Here is a 22451-nt window from a genome sequence, read left to right on the forward strand (position 1 = left end):
CGTTATGGAGCTTGCAGCGCAAGTCGTTCCGCTTCCTGCTGCTCCAGCTGCGGCACCATCGATACCGGTGCAGATAACTCCGTCACCCAGAGAGTCGGCTTCCGAACCAATTATTGGTCATCCGGAGCCTTATGCGGGAGACGTTGAAGCCCATGCAGCTCGGACAAGCTGAAACAGCCATATTGCCTCGGTCACATAAGCGTCAAGAAAGATAACGATGACGTATCTCCAGGTGTTTTTGGACAGGCATAATATATATATATAAAAAAAAAAGAAGAAGGAAAAAAAAAAAGGGGGCAGACCTCTGGTTATTTAGTTATTTGGTCTGTTTTTATTTTCATGTAGGGGTGTTTAGTGGCTGTTCTGGTTGGGTGAACGACTGGCAGTTCGGAGCTCGGCTGGACTCAGGTAATCGTATGTCTTCATTATTTGACCTTAGGTAATTTTTGTTTGTGGATTGGGTCGTTTTGTTTTGTTGTTTTTTATTTCCCTGTTTCCCTAACCCCAACCTCACGTACTCTAAGACCGTTTGTCTTTTGGGTTGTGGGGTGGTGTAGGTTGGTTACACTGAGCGTTTCTCAGAAAACCTCTGCACCTGGGGGGGGGGGGGGGTTGTCAGGGGCGTTTTTTTGGGTTTGGTTGGTACCCGGTTCCACTCCAGCCCCGGTGGGCCTTTGACCGTTCGTCATTGGCGTTACCGGGGTGTAGTGCAGCGGGAACGTACCTCAGTCGAAGTGGTGGGCCGATCTGTGCCGTTTGCCATTTCGGTAGTTCCACCCCTCCCGATAGGCTGGTGGTATGGTCGGTTTAGGGGCACCGGACGTATTTCCGGTTTTCCGCTGCGCTTAGGGGATGGGACTGGGTTAGTTTTTCCTGTTTCCTTCCCCGGCTTGGTAGTTTTGTGCCGTTCGCCGGAATTGTACTGACGATAGGCTCTGGGAATAATCTGGGGTCTTTTGGGGTGCTGGGGAGGGTAACAGGGTTTCCGGTTGTTTTATTTGCCCCCAGGGTGGTTTAATGGAGTCCGCCGGGGGTTGGATTTTTGTGTTTTTTATGTTTCCTTCCAGGTTCCACCTCCAGGGTTGATGGGATGGTCCTCTGGGGGGGAATTGATTTGTGGCCGGGTCTGGGGTTCCTGGGTTGTGGGGAGGGTGCCTCCTGGGGTTGATGGTACGGTCCTCTGGGGGGCGCTGTTGCTCCATGTATACCTGGGGACCTCTGTGGAATTCCGGCTTTGGTTATTACTCCTGGAACTGGCGGTAAAGGTCTTCTGGGGGGTGTTGAGCTCTGCACGTCATCTGGAGGGGTTGTTTGTTATTTTTTCTTTGTGAAATTGTGTTTGTATTGTGTTGTCGGGGCTATGTTGGGTTATTGGATTTGGGAGTTTTTCTTTTCTTCCCGGGGTTGGATGGGACGGTCCCCTGGGGAGGGTTTGGGTGGGTTTTGTATTTTTCTTGTATGTTAGGTTGTACTTGGGACTCTTTTGGGGTTTTTGTTGATGCCAGCCGGCCTTCCAGCCGCGGTGCCCTGTTCTGCTGTCTGCTGTGGGCTTCAGGGGCGTTACACCGTCTGCTTCCTGTTGTGGACCCCGGAGGGAGGTGCTGTTCTCGGGCCTGGTCTGTTCGGTCGCCGGGAGGCTTCCCGTTGATGGGGGGGTACTGTTGTGTGTTGGGGGGTTTCGCTGGACATTTTGGTGCTGTTTTCTTTTCTTTGCTCTCCAGGTGGTATGCAAACTGTTTTTTTCTGTGGAGAATGTGCTGGCGGAAGAGTCCTTCACCCTCATCAGAACTATTGGCTGCACCTGTGGAGGATGTTCACGTGCAGGCCTAACAACTTGCAGCACCTGTGTATGATGCTCACGTGCAGACTTAAAGACTTTCAGCTGAAGCAGATAATGAGATGGTGTTCTGCATTTAAGCCATGAGTGATTTGAGCAGAATTGCAGGGAACTTGACCTTGTGATGTTCGGTTCTCTGACCCGCGTCAGCACATAACACTGAAGACAGTATGATGGTTTCTCCCTGTGAAGTACATCTTCCGGCACTTAATTACTCTGACGTGCAACTGGTTTTCACTCCACTAATGACTGCCATTGTATTTAGAGATTTTTAGTTTTTATATTCTCACAGCAGACTTCAAGACATCACACAGCCCCTTGCTCCCTTTGAAAATATTATTGGTGTTTAAATAAATTCTTTTTTTTTTTTTTTTTACAAACCATCCTTGTGTTCCTCACTGCTCAGGGGTTCATTCATCACAGCCTGACACAAATGTGTTGAATGGCAATATACACAAGAAAATGAACTAAAAACAACCATTAAACTGAATAAAAGTAAACATGAATAATTAAAAAAGAAAACACCTTACTGCTTCACGTCTTCACTGCAGGGAGCTTTTGTGGCTGCTGTACATTGTGTGCTCTGATAGATTGTCACCTGGTGTACTCTGCTTTAAATGTTAGGACAGGTGTTCTGATACCATCTGCAAACCCAACACACCCATGCCTAGTGCACTGATAAAAGACTAAATGAATTAATTAAACATCAATGTGTATTTGGACACATATATATGTGCCCAAGACATCACTTGTTTTAGAATCCACTATCAAGTTAGGGCCATTGGCAATGCTTTGAAGCTCTAAATGTGTCTGTCACATTTTATTTAAATCAGAGGGCATGCCTCTCAGACAGTCTTCATACCCTGTCTAATCTCTAAAAGCTCCAGTCCCTCCAATTTCTCTGTCATTCTCCCATCTTTGCTGTCAATAGCACTTTCTCCTCTCACTGGCTCTGTTTCAGCAGAGATCATATGGAGATAAAATTGTCTCATTAATATTTGTAAATGTACGCAGAGTGATCTACAAATAATCATTGATTTGCACATGTGTTCAGATATCCACAAATGCAAATTTCATATTTGTAACTTGTAAATTGGTCTTTGCAAATAATGTTGTATTTGCAAATATAAAACTTAATTTGTAAAAAAAAAATTACATTTGTAAAACTGGAAATTGTATTTGTGAATTGAGTTTCAGCATTTGTGGATCACCAATTACAGGCATTCATCGCTTTCCTCTGCGACGTCATTTTGAGACATTCTTTTCGCGAACACAGATCCACAAACAAATGCCGACTGATTCACAAATACACACGCACACTGGATATCCACTAAAGTAGCAAATCACTCAAAATCAAATTATCATTCAGTGTTGTCTTTGAAAAGAACACACATTTGTAAAACTGGTGTTAAAATCTTTTTTCAAATCACATTTCTTTTCAAATGGAGCTGCAAGCCATGACATTCATAGCATGTAAGTAGATATTCAAAATGTCTACAATAAACAAGTATGTTTTGTTAAGATATTAAAGTGCAGTTTAAAAACTTTAAATAAAATAAAATGTTTGTTTTAAAAAATGTTACAATTGTTATATAAATTTATAGTTTATTTGTTATAGTTTTCAAACTAAAAAAAAAAAAAAAAAAATGTATCAGAAAATGCCATCTTGAGTGTGTATAAATATTTTCCAATGTCTACAGCAACAGTATACCTTTGACACTGTGTATTCTAATTGTACTGAAGATTTATTTTTAATTATTACTATTTTAATTAGTTCAAAAAGGAGTGAGAAGAAGTCAAAACTTATCTAATCCCACCCCTTCTCTCTGTATAATGATTTACATATCAATCCCTGTTTCCTTAAAAATGCTATTGACAATCATGATAATAATAATGATAATAATAATAATAGCAACAACTAATAACAACAATAATAATGATACAATGACACAATATAATTTGAGAAAAAAGACATAAGGAACCCCCCCCCCCCCAAAAAAAAAACACAACAGAAAAGATAGACCCAACTAACAATGAACATAAATAAATCCATAAACAAATCTAGAAATAAATAATCAATACGTTTCCTGTGAACACCTCATGACTCACACTTCATCCCTGTACCCCATGAAAACACATTCCTTATATTTTGTTTTAAACTGTTGAATGTTTGGACACTGCTTTAACTCCTCATTCATACTGTTCCACAGTCTCACCCCACAGAATGGAATGCAGAATCATTTCTTGTTTGTGCAGATATTGTTCATTTTGAAATTATTTTTCCCTAGTAACTGATATCCCCCTTCTTGATCCTTAAACAATTTCTTTATGTTTTTTGGTAAAAGGTCATTTTTTGCCTTGTACAAGGTCTGTGCTGTTTGGAATTTTACTATGTCTGTTAATTTTAATAGTTTTTATTTTAAGAAGAGTGAGTGAGTATGATCTTGATAGCCGACATTATGAATGACCCGTATTGCCCTTTTTTGAAGAATAATTAGTGATTTCATTGAACTCATATAGTTATTACCCCAAATTTCTACACAGTAATTGAAATACAGTAAGACAATGGAACAGTATAAGATGCAGAGTGATTTATGATCCAGAACATGTTTTGCTTTGCTTAACAGTGAAATGCTTCTTGATACTTTGGTTTGTATATATTTGATGTGTGGTTTCCAACTGATTTTTTCATTTATTATTACCCCAAGGAGTTTGTTTTCATCAAACCTTTCAATCTGTACCCCTCTATCTGTAATCATACTTGCTCATTGGTTCTGCAGTTCCCAACATAACATTAGTTTTGTTTTATTTAAGTTCAATGACAATTTGTTTCAATCAAACCATATTTTCAATTTGTTCATTTCTTCAGTGATTTCCTCTACCATTTCTTTTAAATTCTCCCCAGAACAGAAAATATTTGTGTCTTCAGCAAACAACACCAGTTTGAGTATCTTTGACACCTTGCAAATATCATTAATATACAATATACATAGTTTTGGGCCCCAGCACTGACCCCTGTGGTACTCCAAAAACAATGTCCAAACATTCAGAACTGACATCACCCATCTTAACAAACTGCCGTCTCTGTTGTAAATAGCTTCTTACCCAGTCTGATACAATACCTCTGATGCCATATATTTCCAGTTTTTTAATTAATATTTCATGGTTGATTGTGTCGAAGGCTTTCTTAATGTCAATAAATATTCCAACTGCATATTTCTTTTGTTCAATGGCATTTGTGATTTCTTCAATTGCTTGTATTATTGCTAATGATGTTGTACTGTTTGATCTAAAACCATATTGGTTATCGGAGAGTAATTTGTGCTTTTCAGTGAATATATCTCATCTATTATTAAAGAGTTTTTCCAGTATTTTGGAAAATTGTGGAAGTAAAGACACAGGTCTGCAGTTGTTGAAATGATGCTTTGTTCCCGGTTTTGTGCAGTTGAATGAATTTGGCTATTTTCATCTCGTCTGGGAATGAACCAGTTTGAAATGATAAATTACAGATGTATGTTAAAGGTTTTGAGATCCCTTCAATGACCTCCTTTACTGTTGTCATATCAATGTCATTATAATCAGTTGATGTTTTGTTTTTGCATTTTTTAACAATATCTAATATTTCTTTCTCCTCCACCGCTTTGAGAAACACTGAATTCTAATTTCGTTCTATCAATACATCCATGTTTTCCCCAACTGTCCCAGGATATGAGATTTTTCCTGCAAGATCAGGTCCCACATTTACAAAAAAATTATTTAGATTGTCAGCCACATCATTTTTATTACAAATTACATTTCCCTCATCAATAAAATACTCATGATATTGTAACTGTTTAGAACTACTTCTTATAATGCTGTGTAGTATACCCCACATTCCCTGTATATTATGACACGCAGGAACATCTAACACCGCTCACATAGCACTTAGAAAATGTGTGGCCATTCGTACTATTAACACAAAAACAGTCAGCAGACAATCAATGTCGAGTTGGCAGTGAAATTTGTCTAAGTGCCCCACTAGTGTGGGGTTGCCGAGTGCACATGTGGCATGCCAGAGTGTCGGCTCTTCCCACAACACGTGTGCATGTATTTCGCACGCTAGCCCCCCCCTTCCCTCCCCCAACACATTTGCATATGCCCCCTCCCCCCCCGTAGGTGAGGCATCTCTCATTTTATCACAGAGTGACATCTTGGTCTGTGTGCTGACAGGACAGGGGGCGTGGCTGTTGAGGCATCTCCGGTTCTGGATATCACAGCTGCAGCACACATCCCATGTTTTGACGGACACGCGCATGTGTGTGGAAATACCAACCTGGTCTCACAGCAAGTCGTGATTCAGCAGCACGAAATATACATTAATCTACTGGTTCGTGATATTGGGATGAAAAGCGCCTCATTTTCGTCACGGCTGCACGAATTCATTCTAATTCATTCCGTGATGGCTGCACAAAATTAAAAGTGAAGTGGGGGGGATCAGGGGTGGTTATGGTTAGCAGGGTTGTATAAAGTACCGGAAAATCACACTTAAGTAAAAGTACAGATACCCATTCAAAAATGACTTTGGTAGAAGTTCAAGTCACCGATTGAAATGCTACTCAAGTAAAAGTCTTAAAGTATCTAGTATTTATTGTACTTAAGTATGACAAGTAATGTACAACTAAATGTACTCAAGTATTGAAAGTAAAAGTACAAGTAAATGTTAATAATCAAAAACTGACTGATTTTTTATATTACAAAATTTATGATTAATATTTTCCCAACCTCGTGAAATATAAGTTTTAGCATTACATCGCTAACTTTAAAGACCCCCTCAAAACATAGCAAGAATGCGGAGGAGCCATTTCGACACGGCAAATACTGCCATAATCTGACACAGTTGGGAGGAAAAGAGGCGTGGTCATCCGTGGTCCGAACGCATCCGGACTGCCTCGTGCACACTTGCAGGATACAGCCCAAACATATTTCAGACAGCAGTCAGATGACACAAACTGCTGTCAGACGGCACCGACATTGGAGCTGTCACTCACCCAAGCAATCAAATCTCCGTTCATCCTCACATTCCCGGTGCTAAACCAGTGGTGGGCACTGTTCAACTAATCAGGTTAGCAGATTAGCTTTTCAGATAAGTTTTAAAACCATTATCGGGCCAATTATCATCCGATAAATTTAGTTAACTAAATAAACTTTTAGACCGCTAACATTTTTAAATAGCTAGTAAAACATTTTTTTTTAAATAGCTAGTAACTTGAAAAACATTTAGAATCCCTTTTGCTCCCATCTACTATGTATTTTGTTTTGTGTTGCTTCTACCTGTGCACCTAAAACAGGTGATCTCAATAATTAGCTTATCCACCTGCCTGAAGAGCTGAACTAATTACAATCATCTGGTTTATTGGGAAGATGGAACAAATATTGTGGCTGGACTTTTACTTTCTGAAGCTGGATTTGACACCTCTGCTGTCAGATAGGTGTCCCCTCTCGACGGCGCCCGGAGAATTTTGAACATGTGCATCACACTCGGGGCCGCTGGCTGATTTTGACCAACTGTGTGTTGACTTCCGCAGATGGCTGTCAGAATGTTTTGGAACTGAAATCTGACACTTTTTGGATGTGCACCAATTCACAAGTCCGACACCACTCTGAGTGATTCCGGCTATGTGTGACAGGGGTATGAAGTACAGTAGGCTTGTCATAGGATGGCCTGTAAATGTACTTAAAAAAAAAAGAAACACAAAAAACAAAAATTGAAGAAAAAACAAAACTAAAAAAAAAAAAAAAAATCTATCCATTAGGGTGGTTTAAAAAAATAAAAGTTGGAAATTCATTACTCTCACCCCTTCATTTTATGATGCTTTGGGAAAAAAGAAAGCCTGCCAAATATTTTTGTCATACATTAATATTTAGAGGTAGCACATCATAGCTGAAGGTTGTAAATATATCAATTATCTCTGCCCGAGTGCCCGTCCAATAGGTTATCCATTATCCAGTATCTAATCACATCACTTATAAAGAGGATAGAAGTTAACCACCTGAGTGTAACTAAAGTATAATTTTATATTCAATTTAAAACTATACCTGGGTTTAAATATTTCTCACAAACAACATACTTTCAAAAATGTTATTTTAGGCTACAAGCTGAAAGTTTTGCTTCAATTCACAGCTTCTTTTCTTTCAGATCTTTGGTGATGGTGAATCTAACATGAGATAAATGTAAAAAGAGACACTTGCTGACTTAACATGCTTAACCATTAACTGGAAACTTCAGTAAAACATGTCAGTTACTAGAAGTAGAACATTTGTATACCTTATTGGTTCCACCGACTGAAATAAAGGGAAACAAATTGCCCTCAAATGGGCAAATACTCAAGGTATTTTTCTTCAAACACACTGATTTGAAGAAAACTGTCCATGATGCTGCTGTGACCTCTATAGACATGGCAATTCCTTTTTGGGAGAGAGCTAGAATCCCACTGAGGGCAAAGCAGCATCTGATCACAAAGTTAGAAAAGGTGTTCGGAAAATGGAAAACATTGAAAAAGACCAAGAATCGCAATACAGACAAGCAGAAGAAAGATGAAACAGTGTTTTGTGAATCTTTGGAGGACTTGTTTGACATGGCACATCAGGATGTCCTAACAATGATAAAGTTTGAAGATGACAGACAGTTCCTACTTGCTCAGCGAGAGAAAGGTAGAGGATGCATGACAGGCATAGATAAAATACAAACTGCCAAAGAACAAAGAGCAGAAAAAAGGAAAGCTGCAGAAGCAAAATACAAAGAGAAACTGGAGGAGCCTGGACCATCTAATGTCTCACTACCTGACACTGTCTCCAGCCAGAGTGAAGAGAACACAGAAAGTCCAGATGAAGAATTTGTTATGCCAGTGCCACAAAAAGCCAGTAAAATTAAAGCTGTTGTAACACCAGGACTTGCAGCAGCATTGGATAGGACCAAAACAACAGACAGAAGTGCCACCTATATTCTGACTGAAACGGCAGCAAGTCTTGGTCATGATGCAAGCAACTTAAATATCATTATCATGTAAAGGATGTTCTCTTATGTTACACAGCTGTATAATTGGTTCTTGTGCTGATTCATACATTTTTGAATATTAAGTACTGCAAGGCATAAAGAATATTATTGTTTGGAGCTAGATCAAAATATATGTGGAAATATATAAAGCATAGACTTATTTAAATTTATCAATAATGAAACAGTATTTCATCAATAAAATGAAAATGCAATGTTTGATTGTTACAAAATCTTCGCTACCCCAGTATGTAGGTATTGTAGGAGCATGATACATGTACGAGAAGAACTGTATCTCACAATTCATGTTTTAGTGTTAACTATTTTATGGGATATGAAAAGATTTGATTTTACAATGTATTGCCATAATTTCTGTCCTGACATATCAATATTAAACTGACAGAAATAATTTGGAAATATATGGAAATTGTTGTGTGTTGGGGGGGGCGTGGCTGGATGTTTTGGTGTTCTTTTCTTTTCTTTGCTCTCCAGGTGGCATGAGGGCTGATTTGTCTGTGAAGAAGGTGCTGGCTGAAGAGTCTTCACCCTCATCAACATCATGGAAAGCACCTGTGATTGGTGCTCACGTGCAACCTGGACGACTTGCAGCTGAAGCAGATAATTGGATGGCGTTCTGCATTTAAGTCATGTGTGATTTGAGCAGAACTGCCGGGAACTCGACCTTGTGACGTTCGTTTGTGAAATGACCATACTATATGACAAAGTTATTGCGAGCAAAATCTTTAAGGGCTGTGTGCTACCAGTAAAAATTATTAGAGTTTTATGAAATTGTACATGATGTGTTTTTATGTTAGGTACAACAAATTTAGAGGGTGAGACTTGAAGTTTTTTGAAAAAAAATTTTGACCATTTTTATGGACCACCCTACTATCCATTCATTCATTTTCTGTCACTGCTTATTCCAGTTAAGGGTCAAAGCGATGCTATCCCAGCAGTCAGGATGCCAGTGTATCACAGGGCCACTTAAACCACATTCACTCACACACCTACGGTCAATTTAGTCACCAATTCTCCTAATCTGCATGTCTTTGGAAGTGGGAGGATGCCGGAGAACCCGGAGGGAATCACAACCTTCTTGCTGTGAGGCAACAGTGCTACTTACACAGTTATTATGTTGCCCCCATCCATCCATCCATCCATCCATCCATCCATCCATTTTCTAACTCGCTGATTTCAACTAAGGGTCATGGCCTATCCCAGTGGTCATTGAGTGAGAGGCAGGGTAAACTCTGTACAGGCAACCAGTCTATCGCAGGACCGAAACATAGCGGAAAACACATTCAAGCTGTCAATCACAACAACGGTCAATAGAGTCACAAATTTAAACTGAATGTTTTGGGAAATGGGAGGAAATGGAAGCACCCTGAGGAAACTCATCTACACATGGGGAGAACATACAAACTCCACATAAAAAGGACCAGGTCAGGATTGAACCTCGGACCTTCTCACTACGAGACAACAGTGCTAACCACAAAGTCACTATGTTGCCCAAAGATAGGGGGGTGGGGTGTTAGTGACAGACCAATGCAAGTTCATGATGTCAGAATATGGTACTCATCACACTCCGAACTTCAATGAAAATTTTAATCTTTTTTTTATTGTGGTATATGGCACCCAAGTCATGCAGTAACTACTGTGTCAGCGGAATGAATGTTACTCTGACCATGTCTATACGTGTGCAGATTCCTCCTTTGAGTTTGAAAGTGGATCTTTCATGCAATCCTGATATAATCAGAAAGAATGCTTAAAAACGATTTACTCTAAATAATTGAAGCAGGTCGATTTTAAAACCTACTACACTCACATTTGCTGTTTATTCAGAGCAGGGATTCAGTGTGTGAGGCATCAAATGTCTGGACAGGTTGGCGACGGTCACTTCTCATCCCTATGTGAGAGCTGGTTAATGGTCTGCATCTGCCTTCTCGTCTTCCCTCAGGTCCATCTCATTTCTCTTATTTGATGTTTCCTCTGTCCTTGGGTTATAATCGATCTGCACGCCATCTTGAAAAATAACCCAATTTCCCAATTAAGGCTTGGAGGTTTGAGAGAGGTGGTATAATTGAAGACAGGATCGGACTGATAATCTGTGATTTTGGGCATTTGCCCGGTGGGCCGCTGCATGTTTGGACGTGCATGGGCCGGCCCTCCCATATTTATAGAGATTATGGAAATATACAGTGTTCTCAAACCGCGCGCTGCTGTCAACATGAGGAAAGTCCGTGATCAGTGAAGCTACAGCATTTAATCGGCGCAGCTGCAGAGCCACTTCCTGAATTTGAGAATTAGAATCAGAAGACGTTTATTGCCATTGCCAGTGAACAGGATTCACAGACTAGGAATTTGCTTCAGTACTAATGCTAAGATAAAATATAACATATGTGTCAAAATAAGATAAAATATAAGATAAAAAAAGAAATATGAAATATGAAAGGCTGTGTGCAACAGAAAAACAGAAAACAGAAAAAAACAGTGCAGTGGGAGGAGTGCAATTAAAAACCAAAGTACATTGTCTAAAGTGACCCGTGATAAAATGATAAGGTGACTGAGTTATGAGGTGTTCATGAGTCTAACGGCAGAGGGGAAGAAACTGTTCTGTCAGGAAAGATGACTTTAAGCTTGCTTTCAGCTTGTTTTCATCTTGGAATATAATACGTGCCATGGGATTAATATACATGCTGTTGGATTAAACTGCACAGTGTTTGGTACCTTACAGAAGTAAGTGAGGTCATACCGGACTTTTCCATTATAAATGGGGAGGCCCACGGAATGAACTCGGTGATGAAGACGATGGAATATGTCTAAGAATGATTCTAACATGACAAGTATGATTAAATGAAGTATTAATGTGTTAAAATTAAGAGTTGATTAGAAAAAGTATTAGAAAAAGTATGTTACAAATAAGTGAAATGAATGATTATATGAGTTGTTTTTCATAAAGAGTGCAGAGTCAGAGAAAAAAGAGGAAGTGAAGATGATGTTGCAAGCAAGGCAAGAAAAGCTGATGTTAAACAACTGATCAAATGATTAAGATGTTGGTAAAATATGAAATGAATAATAAGGAATGAAAATGTTTGTATATGATCATATGAATTGTTTTTATGTGAAAGAGAGTTGTAATGAAATGATTGAATATGATTGATGTGATTCTAAAGAAATGATTTAAAAGAATGAATTCTCAGAAAAGCTGAAGTGTTAACAGAAAAGAGGAACTTGAGAAATAAGTTACTGGTAACAGCTGCAATAAATTTCCAAGCATGCAGTTAAAGTGTTAAGGCTCGGACATTGGATTATTGATGCTTCTTAAGGTGTAAAAGTTAAAGTCTATTGGGTGTACAACATCAAAAAGGCTGTAAAAGGTTAGTCTGGTTTTTTAATGAAAATAACACATCCTGGGGACTCGCTGTACGAGTCACTAAATTCAAAATCTAGCAACATTCCAAGAGCCCTGATCCATAAGAGGAGAGCTGCCGTTAACGGGCGTGGCCGGTTCGTATCCTGGTTCCAGAGAAGGCTATTTGACCGGGGTGCGAGATCAGCTTCAGCGGGGTGGACGTCGGGATGGAGGCAGTGAGCAGCTAGACGAATCTCCTCACCACCAGCTTGAACAGCCTTTGTGCAGCCCTGCCGGGTAATACCCGTGGAGACACGAAGGTCGGACCCCAGAGACGCAGAGCTGGTTTTGTACACAAACACACTCATCGGAGGGTGAGCGTGTGTCGTGTATCTAAAAAAGCGGGATCTGACAGTTCTTATGGCGGGAGGTTCTGGTCCGGATGGACCGTAGCCTCCTGCCCGAGGGGAGTGGTTTGAATAGACCGTGTGCAGGGTGAGAAGGGTCAGCTGTGATCCGACCTGCTCGGCCCAGAGTCCTGGAGACGTGCAGGTCGTGGAGAGATGGAAGGCTACAGCCGATCACCTTCTCAGCAGAGGTCACAATGCGCAGCAGTCTGTGTCTGTCCCTGGCTGTGGCCCCGGCGTACCACACCGTGATGGAGGAGCAGAGGATGGACGGATGTGATGATGGATGATGATGATGGATGGATGTGTAGAACTGCACCATCAGCTGGACAGGCAGCTTGGCCTTCTTCAGCTGCCACAGGAAGTACATCCTCTGCTGGGCCTTCTTGATGAGGGAGCTGATGGTTGACTCCCACTTGAGGTCCTGGGTGATGGTGGTGCCGAGGAAGCGGTGACAGACCACAGTGGTGATGGGGCTGTTGGTGAGGGCGAGGGGGGGGGGGGGGGGCTGTGGCTTTCCTGAAGTCCACAATCATCTCCACTGTTTTCTGGGCGTTGAGCTCCAACTTGTTGCTGCTGCACCAGGTCACCAGCCAGTCCACCTCCCTCCTGTAGGCAGACTCATCCCCATCCGAAATGAGTCTGATGAGGGTGGTATCGTCCACAAACTTGATGAGCTTTACAGAGTTGTGGCTGGAGGTGCAGCAGTTAGTGTAGAGGGAGAAGAGCAGAGGGGAAAGGACACAGCCCTGTGGAGATCCTGTGCTGAGAGCCCGAGTGTTCGAGACATTTTTTCCCAGCCTCACACGCTGACTCTGGTCCATCAGGAAGTCTGTGACCCACCTGCAGGTGGAGTTGGGCACGTGGAGCAGAGAAAGCATGTCCTGGAGCAAAGCTGGAAGGATGGTGTTGAATGCAGAGCTGAAGTCCACAAACAGGATCCTAGCGTAGGTTCCTGGGGAGTCCAGGTGCTGCAGTATGGGGTGCAGGGCCAGGTTTATGGCATCATCTACAGACCTGTTGGCTCTGTAGGCAAACTGCAGGGGGTCCAGGAGGGGGTCGGTGATGGACTTCAGGTGGGATAAAACCAGGCGTTCGAAGGTCTTCATGACTACAGACGTGAGAGCAACAGGCCTGTAGTCATTAAGTAGTCTTCTTCTTACTTATAAGGTTTTGACTTTCAGATTTGCCAACAATTTAAAGTAATTCATTATTAACTTAATGGGGGACTATGCAACTCTGGTCTGTTTTTTTTTTTGGACACTTTCTTCTCTACAGATCGAAGTACATATGTCACAAAACAAAAAGGTCTCTGCTGCCCCTCCCCTCTTCTCCCGCTGTCCATGTCCTTTTATTTTCAATGAAGCCGGCAAATGCAAGCCGTGGAGCCATGTCTACTGAGATGTGGAATGATATAATAAAGTTTAGATGGTGTATAATTCTATTAGTTTTCAAAGATAAACTGCAAAATTACTTGGAAAAAACAACAGTCTAGTAAACATTACCACTTACTTATGTTTAGTTTCTTAGCTCAGATTAGCTCAATTGAAGCCCAACCAAGAAGCCCTTGAAGCCCTTCCTCCGACAGTGATTTTCTTTGTTTTTTCACTGGCTCAGCCATGATGACCAACACATAAAAAATAAAGCCATCATTGGCCTATTCTTATAGCTGCTAGCTAGCTGGCGCCTTGACAGCGGGGCATGCATGTATTATAGTGCCATAAAGCAGTTTGTGTCTGTCACGAAACCCAGGACTTTCTCATTCAAATGATGTTGCTGAATTTGCAATTCTGGTTTTCCCATATGAGACGCTTGGGGGAGGGGGGGTCTCTGTTCTCCTGGGAACAAGTCACTTAGCCATTATAATTACTCCAAAACTGTAAAATTAAGGTAGAAATGTAATATTGGCCAAAAAAAATGTGTGATTTAACTTCATTATGAAATCAAACAATTTACTCATTTGATAATGAAGTCAAATGATGGTCATACATAGTCAATAACACCATGACATAGATTTGTATAATTACACTGGTAAACAGTTTTTTCTTGCATGGACTTTGACAACTGATTTAGGGTAATTTAGGGTGCAGAATCCGAATCTGAGCTCTTAACATATACCTATAAATGATACGCCAAAATGATTGGATAAAACACTAAAGAATAAATAGCAATACACCCTTTTCGCAGATGGGTAATTTTTTCATACCACCCAAGTAAAACCCACAAAATGAATGTCGCCTTGGTAATCAGCCAATCCGGACAGCGGAGTGGTGCCACGACGAAGAGGCGCGGTGAGAGGAACTGTGAAATACTGGTGAGTTACTATTAATAATTTCTTACGTGTCCAATCTCGTAGGTTGATGGTTAAAATTAAATTTGTTAGTTCTAAAAGCCGTTATAATTATTTATAGGAAAACGTTCTATTTTTTTTTCTACTAAGGTTTGAACTTTGAGTGTTTACACGGGAGGGAAAAGTGAGAAAATGTTAATGACTGTTTGAGAAAAGTGTATAAAGTGTGTAATGAGGGGTTTTACAGCCTTAAAACATCTATAATAATTGTAAAAAAATAACGCTGACTACTTCGCGGATTTCGGCTATCGTGGGTTATTTTTAGAACGTAACTCCCGCGATAAATGAGGGACCACTGTATATGATAAAATTGTTATCAAGTTGTTCACCAGTGAATATGGCTTTTTACACCCTTCAGAAAACCATACACATTTACCATTTATAGGTATATGATAAAATCGTTATCAAGTTGTTTACCAATGAATATGGCTTTATAAAGTCATATTCATTGGTGAACAACTTGATAACTGATAATATTTCCAGTATCGCATTGTGTTTTTTTTTGGTTTTTTTTTGCAATCTACATGTTCCATATTGATGGGTTAAGCAAAAGTTGCTCATTCACTCACAAGTTTGACGCCACTAATTATGCACAAAAGCAGTTTCAAAAGCATAGTTTTTAAACCAGGTTCACGAAATATGAACAAGAGCCATAATATTGTTTATGGCACTGAAGAGGTGTGCAAGACTGCAGCTTTTGCTTCAGTGCTTGATACAAGAAATATGTTTTCATATCTCAAAAATGTGATGTGATTGGCAAAAACTAACACCAATTTCAGATTCAGCGCCTCCAAATTACTCAATTTCCGTTGAAAATCTCTAGGGTATAGCCCTCTGATGCCTTTAATTTTTCATTTTGCTATCATCATCATCTTTGTGCATCTTGACTTGCAGACACTTTTTGATGTCATTGTCACCATTTCTCTGGTAGCTCTTTTGTGCTTGTGTATCACCCCTTGAGTTCATGAGTGTGGTGGGTGGGGGGGGGGCTTACAAAATCAGATTTATTTTGTGTGATTTTGTTTGTTTATGTATACCAGATTATGTGATGTCTTGTTGCACTGTATTCAAATTACTTCCTCAAATAAATGTATAAATGTGTGTCTGAGGGTGTGTGTGTGTGGGGGGGGACCTTTGTGTTGTTGTACTTTTTTTTAGCATATTCCCATAACAAACTTCTTTCAGGCTGTCAGAAATGTGACAACTCACAAAACTAAATTAAGCACCAAAGAAGAATTCCACAAAACTGATTGTATCAGTTGAAGTGATGGTTCTTGTGTAGAGGAGGTAGCTCAGTGGATAAGTAGCTGGGTTACCAATAGGTAGACTTGGTATTGATTCCTGCACATGCTGTCTGTCTGTGACCTTGGACCAAACATTTAATCTTCAGTGACTCAGTCCATCCGGCTGTCAATGGCTACCAGCCTTACCTGGGGAGGTAACCAGAGTCAGACTGGTGTCCCTTGCAGGCAGGAGATAATTACTTATAAGATAATTCTTCAACTATGAAGCATTAAGACTTCAATAATGAATCCTTTTAAAGTGGTTTATTTAAGGGATTCCAGGTGGAACTCATATACTTATCAAGGCTCCTCCAGTAAATCAAGGAGATTATGTGAATATGAACTCTTTTGACATTATTAATGTGCAGGTTAGAAAAAATAGTAGCCTGTAATGTTCCAGTTTAAAGATACAGCACATTACAGCTGCTGTAGCCAATTACTGTTCCACAAGATCATATGTGATGAAACCACATCATCATTAACGTGGAAGCAAAGTGGCCCCAGCCTGTGTGGGACTTGCATTTTTTTCATAAGTCTGTCTGTCTGTCTGTCTGTCTGTCTATCTATCTATCTATCTATCTATCTATCTATCTATCTATCTATCTATCTATCTATCTATCTATCTATCTATCTATCTATCTATCTATCTATCTATCTATCTATCTATCTATCTATCTATCTATCTATCTATCTATCTATCTATCTATCTGTGTGTGTGTGTGTGTTGTATAGAAAAACGAAAATGCTGATGAACTGAAAAACTGGACATAAAACTTTGTACTCGTACACTGACTCGGTCAGTTCTTTTCTGCTACATCAGCTCCCTTCTTTTTTCTGCTGTTGTATAAATATATACACATATTCAGCATAAGCATATTCATTATTAGTTGCAAACCCCCAAGTTGCTAAAATAACAGGAGTTTTTTTTTTTTTTTTTTTTGTCTCAAGTTTCCATGATGAATCTCATTTCTGTATCACCTCGTCATGTTCTGTACCTGCTTATTCCAATCAAGGGTCATGAGGCAGCTGGAGCCCATCCCAACAGTCACAGGGCATGAGGCAGGGTACACTGTGGACAGGATGCCAGCCTATCACAGGGCCACATGTAGACAGACAAACACATTCATACCTACGGTCAGTTTAATTCTTCCAGTACACCTAACCACTATCTCAACACAAACATGGTAAATCCACACAGAAAGGACCAGGTGGGAAGAGATTCCAGGACCTCCTTGATGTGAGGCAGCAGTACTAACCAGGGGCGTAGGTTTGCATATGGACCATAGGGACAAGTCACAACCATTATTTTGGGATGGCAAAATAGTCCCTACCAATATTTAGCATTTTTGTTTATATAACAAAATCATTCACTATTTTTTTGCGAACTCGATACTATAATTTTAGTCGTCACGTTTTGTGTTTTCGACGTGCCAGAGTGACAGGGTTACCCATGTTGCAATTTCATTGCCAGATGTACGATAATTATTGTATTTGTACGATAGTTTTGCCCTCTGTACGATGTACAATCAATAATGGGAAAAAATCCAAAATGTACGATAATTTCAGTTGTTGCCCAAACACGCATCTCTCTCTGACACCCAAGAATCATTTTGCAGGCGTTGCACTCAGGCGGCATCAAAGACACACCACACACAGGGCTGCTGCTGGCTTTGGCCGCCCGGGACAACGTCATTTGAAAGCCCGCCCCCTCTCCATACAAAGTAATGAGTTCCCATCCAATCTGTGCCGTGACAGGAAGATTCCCCAACCAACATCTTTTTTTTTTTTTTAAACTTTATTTCAACAAATGCAACAACAAACGAACAAAACACAAGAGCAAAGAGATATACAAGAAAAATAAAAAAAGTTCAAGTTCCTTATGGAGGTGTCAACATTTTTTCTGTGTTCAACAAAATCTGCACAAGTGGCCATGGCATCGGATGACGACAGCCACCTCGAGGTTGAATTCGACTCTTTCTAGTCTGGTAATTAACACGTTTGTGTCCCTTCACAGAAAAAAAAAATCTTTCTAGTAGTGCGTTCTAGTTTCCCCATTACTATAATTACTGTTTAAAAATGTGACATAAAATTCTTTGGAAATTAAAAAAAAAAACAAAACACTAAAATAGCTACGTTGTATGCGTTTTGTTTGTGTACGATCATTTCTCCCAAAATACGATAATTTTGAGGTTTTGGTACGATAGTTTCATATTTCATATCTGGCAACACTGCTCCGGTGCAGAAAAACAAGAAGGGCGGGGGGGAGGGGTTGCGAACAATGCTGTGCGCCACACTTAAAATAAACTGCACACACCTTCACAAATGACACTAACATCCTGCATTTTCCTCAAAAAATACTACATTTATGTTTGCTGTCTGTCTCTGTACTTTTTTGTCAGTTTTGCGCTCTTTTTCATACTTTTGCCTCATTTCAAAAGTCACCGAACGCACTTTACCGTAATATATGCAACATATAGCATGCTGTTGGAAAGCACGGGTTCTTGGCTTGCTGTCAGTGTTAAATTTTTCAGAGTGAGGGCTTACATGAGAACTTACGGTAATGAGAATCAGCGGCGCATTAGTGTGAAACTTCCATGTTTTTCCTCTGCGTTATGACATCACAGGCTTCGTTTACCGTAATACACCATATATATCATTGGAAATCCCTTTTTTTTTTTTTAATTAGGTTGCCAGATACCTACAACTGCATTATTGATGAAGAGAATAGATTATACATCTTGGTTGCAAAAACTTTTTTTTTTTTTTGTTAGCTCCACAAGTATTTTTTTGTTGTCTTCTCTCAGGTGTAGGCCTATCGAATAGATTCGTGATTTTGGGTGCAATTTTGTTATTTAAGCTATTTGTTTGTTTGCCTACACGCTTAATATTGTAAATAAAGTGTTAAATTATTCAGCATTATGTCGTCATATGTTATGTATTATGCTGTACTTGTGCGTCTAATGGTAAGAGTGGGTTAGGGGGTGATGGTGGTGAGCAGGGGGGCTGGGGGGGGTGGTATTGTCCCTACCAAAGCTGAGACCAAACCTACGCCCTTGGTACTAACCACTAATCCACCCTGCCTCCCTTATTACCTCATGCGCATGCTTGATTCAGAGTTAATTGGACTCACAGTTGCGTAAACTAACTCAGATCACCTTTTCTGAAACCAAAAGGTGAATTGGCAAGCTCAGAGTTAGTTCACAGAGTTTATGTTTACACTCTGAGTTTGTTGAACCCACTTTCTGAACAGGCCTCTAGTGAGCAAATTAATGCTTTTGTCAACCTGGTCTCACGGGAAGTCGTGATTCAGGAGCATGAAATATACATTACTCGAGCTCCTCTCACTCACTCGGGAGGAGCTCGGAGTCGAGCCGCTGCTCCTCCACATCGAAAGGAGCCAACTGAGGTGCCTCGGGCATCTTTTCTGAATGCCCCCTGGACGCCTCGCTGGAGAGGTGTTCCAGGCACGTCCCATTGGGAGGAGGCCCCGGGAAAGACCCAGGACACGCTGGAGGGACTACGTCTCGCAGCTGGCTTGGGAACGCCTGCGGGTTCCCCTGGAGGAGCTGGGGGAGGTGTGTGTGGATCGGGAAGTCTGGGTGGCATTGCTTGAGCTGCTGCCCCCGCGAGCCGACTCTGGATAAAGCAGAAGAAAATGGATGGATGGATGGATGGAAATATACATTAATCTACCGGTTCATGATATTGTGACGAAAAGCACTTAATTTTCGTCATGGCAGCACAAATTCATTGTCATTCATTCATTCATGATCAATCAATCAATCAATTTTTTTTTATATATAGCGCCAAATCACAACAAACAGTTGCCCCAAGGCGCTTTATATTGTAAGGCAAGGCCATACAATAATTATGTAAAACCCCAACGGTCAAAACGACCCCCTGTGAGCAAGCACTTGGCTACAGTGGGAAGGAAAAACTCCCTTTTAACAGGAAGAAACCTCCAGCAGAACCAGGCTCAGGGAGGGGCAGTCTTCTGCTGGGACTGGTTGGGGCTGAGGGAGAGAACCAGGAAAAAGACATGCTGTGGAGGGGAGCAGAGATCGATCACTAATGATTAAATGCAGAGTGGTGCATACAGAGCAAAAAGAGAAAGAAACAGTGCATCATGGGAACCCCCCAGCAGTCGACCTCTATAGCAGCATAACTAAGGGATGGTTCAGGGTCACCTGATCCAGCCCTAACTATAAGCTTTAGCACAAAGGACAGTTTTAAGCCTAATCTTAAAAGTAGAGAGGGTGTCTGTCTCCCTGATCTGAATTGGGAGCTGGTTCCACAGGAGAGGAGCCTGAAAGCTGAAGGCTCTGCCTCCCATTCTACTCTTACAAACCCTAGGAACTACAAGTAAGCCTGCAGTCTGAGAGCGAAGCGCTCTATTGGGGTGATATGGTACTACGAGGTCCCTAAGATAAGATGGGACCTGATTATTCAAAACCTTATAAGTAAGATGAAGAATTTTAAATTCTATTCTAGAATTAACAGGAAGCCAATGAAGAGAGGCCAATATGGGTGAGATATGCTCTCTCCTTCTAGTCCCCGTCAGTACTCTAGCTGCAGCATTTTGAATTAACTGAAGGCTTTTTAGGGAACTTTTAGGACAACCTGATAATAATGAATTACAATAGTCCAGCCTAGAGGAAATAAATGCATGAATTAGTTTTTCAGCATCACTCTGAGACAAGACCTTTCTAATTTTAGAGATATTGCGTAAATGCAAAAAAGCAGTCCTACATATTTGTTTAATATGCGCTTTGAATGACATATCCTGATCAAAAATGACTCCAAGATTTCTCACAGTATTACTAGAGGTCAGGGTAATGCCATCCAGAGTAAGGATCTGGTTAGACACCATGTTTCTAAGATTTGTGGGGCCAAGTACAATAACTTCAGTTTTATCTGAGTTTAAAAGCAGGGAATTAGAGGTCATCCATGACTTTATGTCTGTAAGACAATCCTGCAGTTTAGCTAATTGGTGTGTGTCCTCTGGCTTCATGGATAGATAAAGCTGGGTATCATCTGTGTAACAATGAAAATTTAAGGGAAGCATGTATAAAGTGAATAAAATTGGTCCTAGCACAGAACCTTGTGGAACTCCATAATTAACTTTAGTCTGTGAAGAAGATTCCCCATTTACATGAACAAATTGTAATCTATTAGACAAATATGATTCAAACCACCGCAGCGCAGTGCCTTTAATACCTATGGCATGCTCTAATCTCTGTAATAAAATTTTATGGTCAACAGTATCAAAAGCAGCACTGAGGTCTAACAGAACAAGCACAGAGATGAGTCCACTGTCCGAGGCCATAAGAAGATCATTTGTAACCTTCACTAATGCTGTTTCTGTACTATGATGAATTCTAAAACCTGACTGAAACTCTTCAAATAGACCATTCCTCTGCAGATGATCAGTTAGCTGTTTTACAACTACCCTTTCAAGAATTTTTGAGAGAAAAGGAAGGTTGGAGATTGGCCTATAATTAGCTAAGATAGCTGGGTCAAGTGGTGGCTTTTTAAGTAATGGTTTAATTACTGCCACCTTAAAAGCCTGTGGTACATAGCCAACTAACAAAGATAGATTGATCATATTTAAGATCAAATCATTAAATAATGGTAGGGCTTCCTTGAGCAGCCTGGTAGGAATGGGGTCTAATAGACATGTTGATGGTTTGGATGAAGTAACTAATGAAAATAACTCAGACAGAACAATCTGAGAGAAAGAGTCTAACCAAATACCGGCATCACTGAAAGCAGCCAAAGATAACGATACGTCTTTGGGATGGTTATGAGTAATTTTTTCTCTAATAGTTAAAATTTTGTTAGCAAAGAAAGTCATGAAGTCATTACTAGTTAAAGTTAATGGAATACTCAGCTCAATAGAGCTCTGACTCTTTGTCAGCCTGGCTACAGTGCTGAAAAGAAACCTGGGGTTGTTCTTATTTTCTTCAATTAGTGATGAGTAGAAAGATGTCCTAGCTTTACAGAGGGCTTTTTTTATAGAGCAACAGACTCTTTTTCCAGGCTAAGTGAAGATCTTCTAAATTAGTGAGACGCCATTTCCTCTCCAACTTACGGGTTATCTGCTTTAAGCTACAAGTTTGTGAGTTATACCACGGAGTCAGGCACTTCTGATTTAAAGCTCTCTTTTTCAGAGGAGCTACAGCATCCAAAGTT

At 40.4% G+C, this 22451-nt stretch overlaps 1 long non-coding RNA gene across 1 annotated transcript; it reads right to left on the reverse strand.

Moving 5' to 3' along the window:
• Positions 1–4635: 4635 nt before the first annotated feature.
• Positions 4636–9817, reverse strand: LOC117532264. Its single transcript, XR_004566828.1, has 3 exons — positions 9782–9817; positions 7268–7276; positions 4636–5183 (listed from the first exon to the last, which is right to left on the reverse strand). It is a non-coding gene; the product is annotated as an uncharacterized LOC117532264 (long non-coding RNA).
• Positions 9818–22451: the final 12634 nt, after the last annotated feature.

This window comes from Thalassophryne amazonica, chromosome 2, assembly GCF_902500255.1.
Source record: "Thalassophryne amazonica chromosome 2, fThaAma1.1, whole genome shotgun sequence".
Lineage (NCBI taxonomy): Eukaryota > Metazoa > Chordata > Actinopteri > Batrachoidiformes > Batrachoididae > Thalassophryne > Thalassophryne amazonica.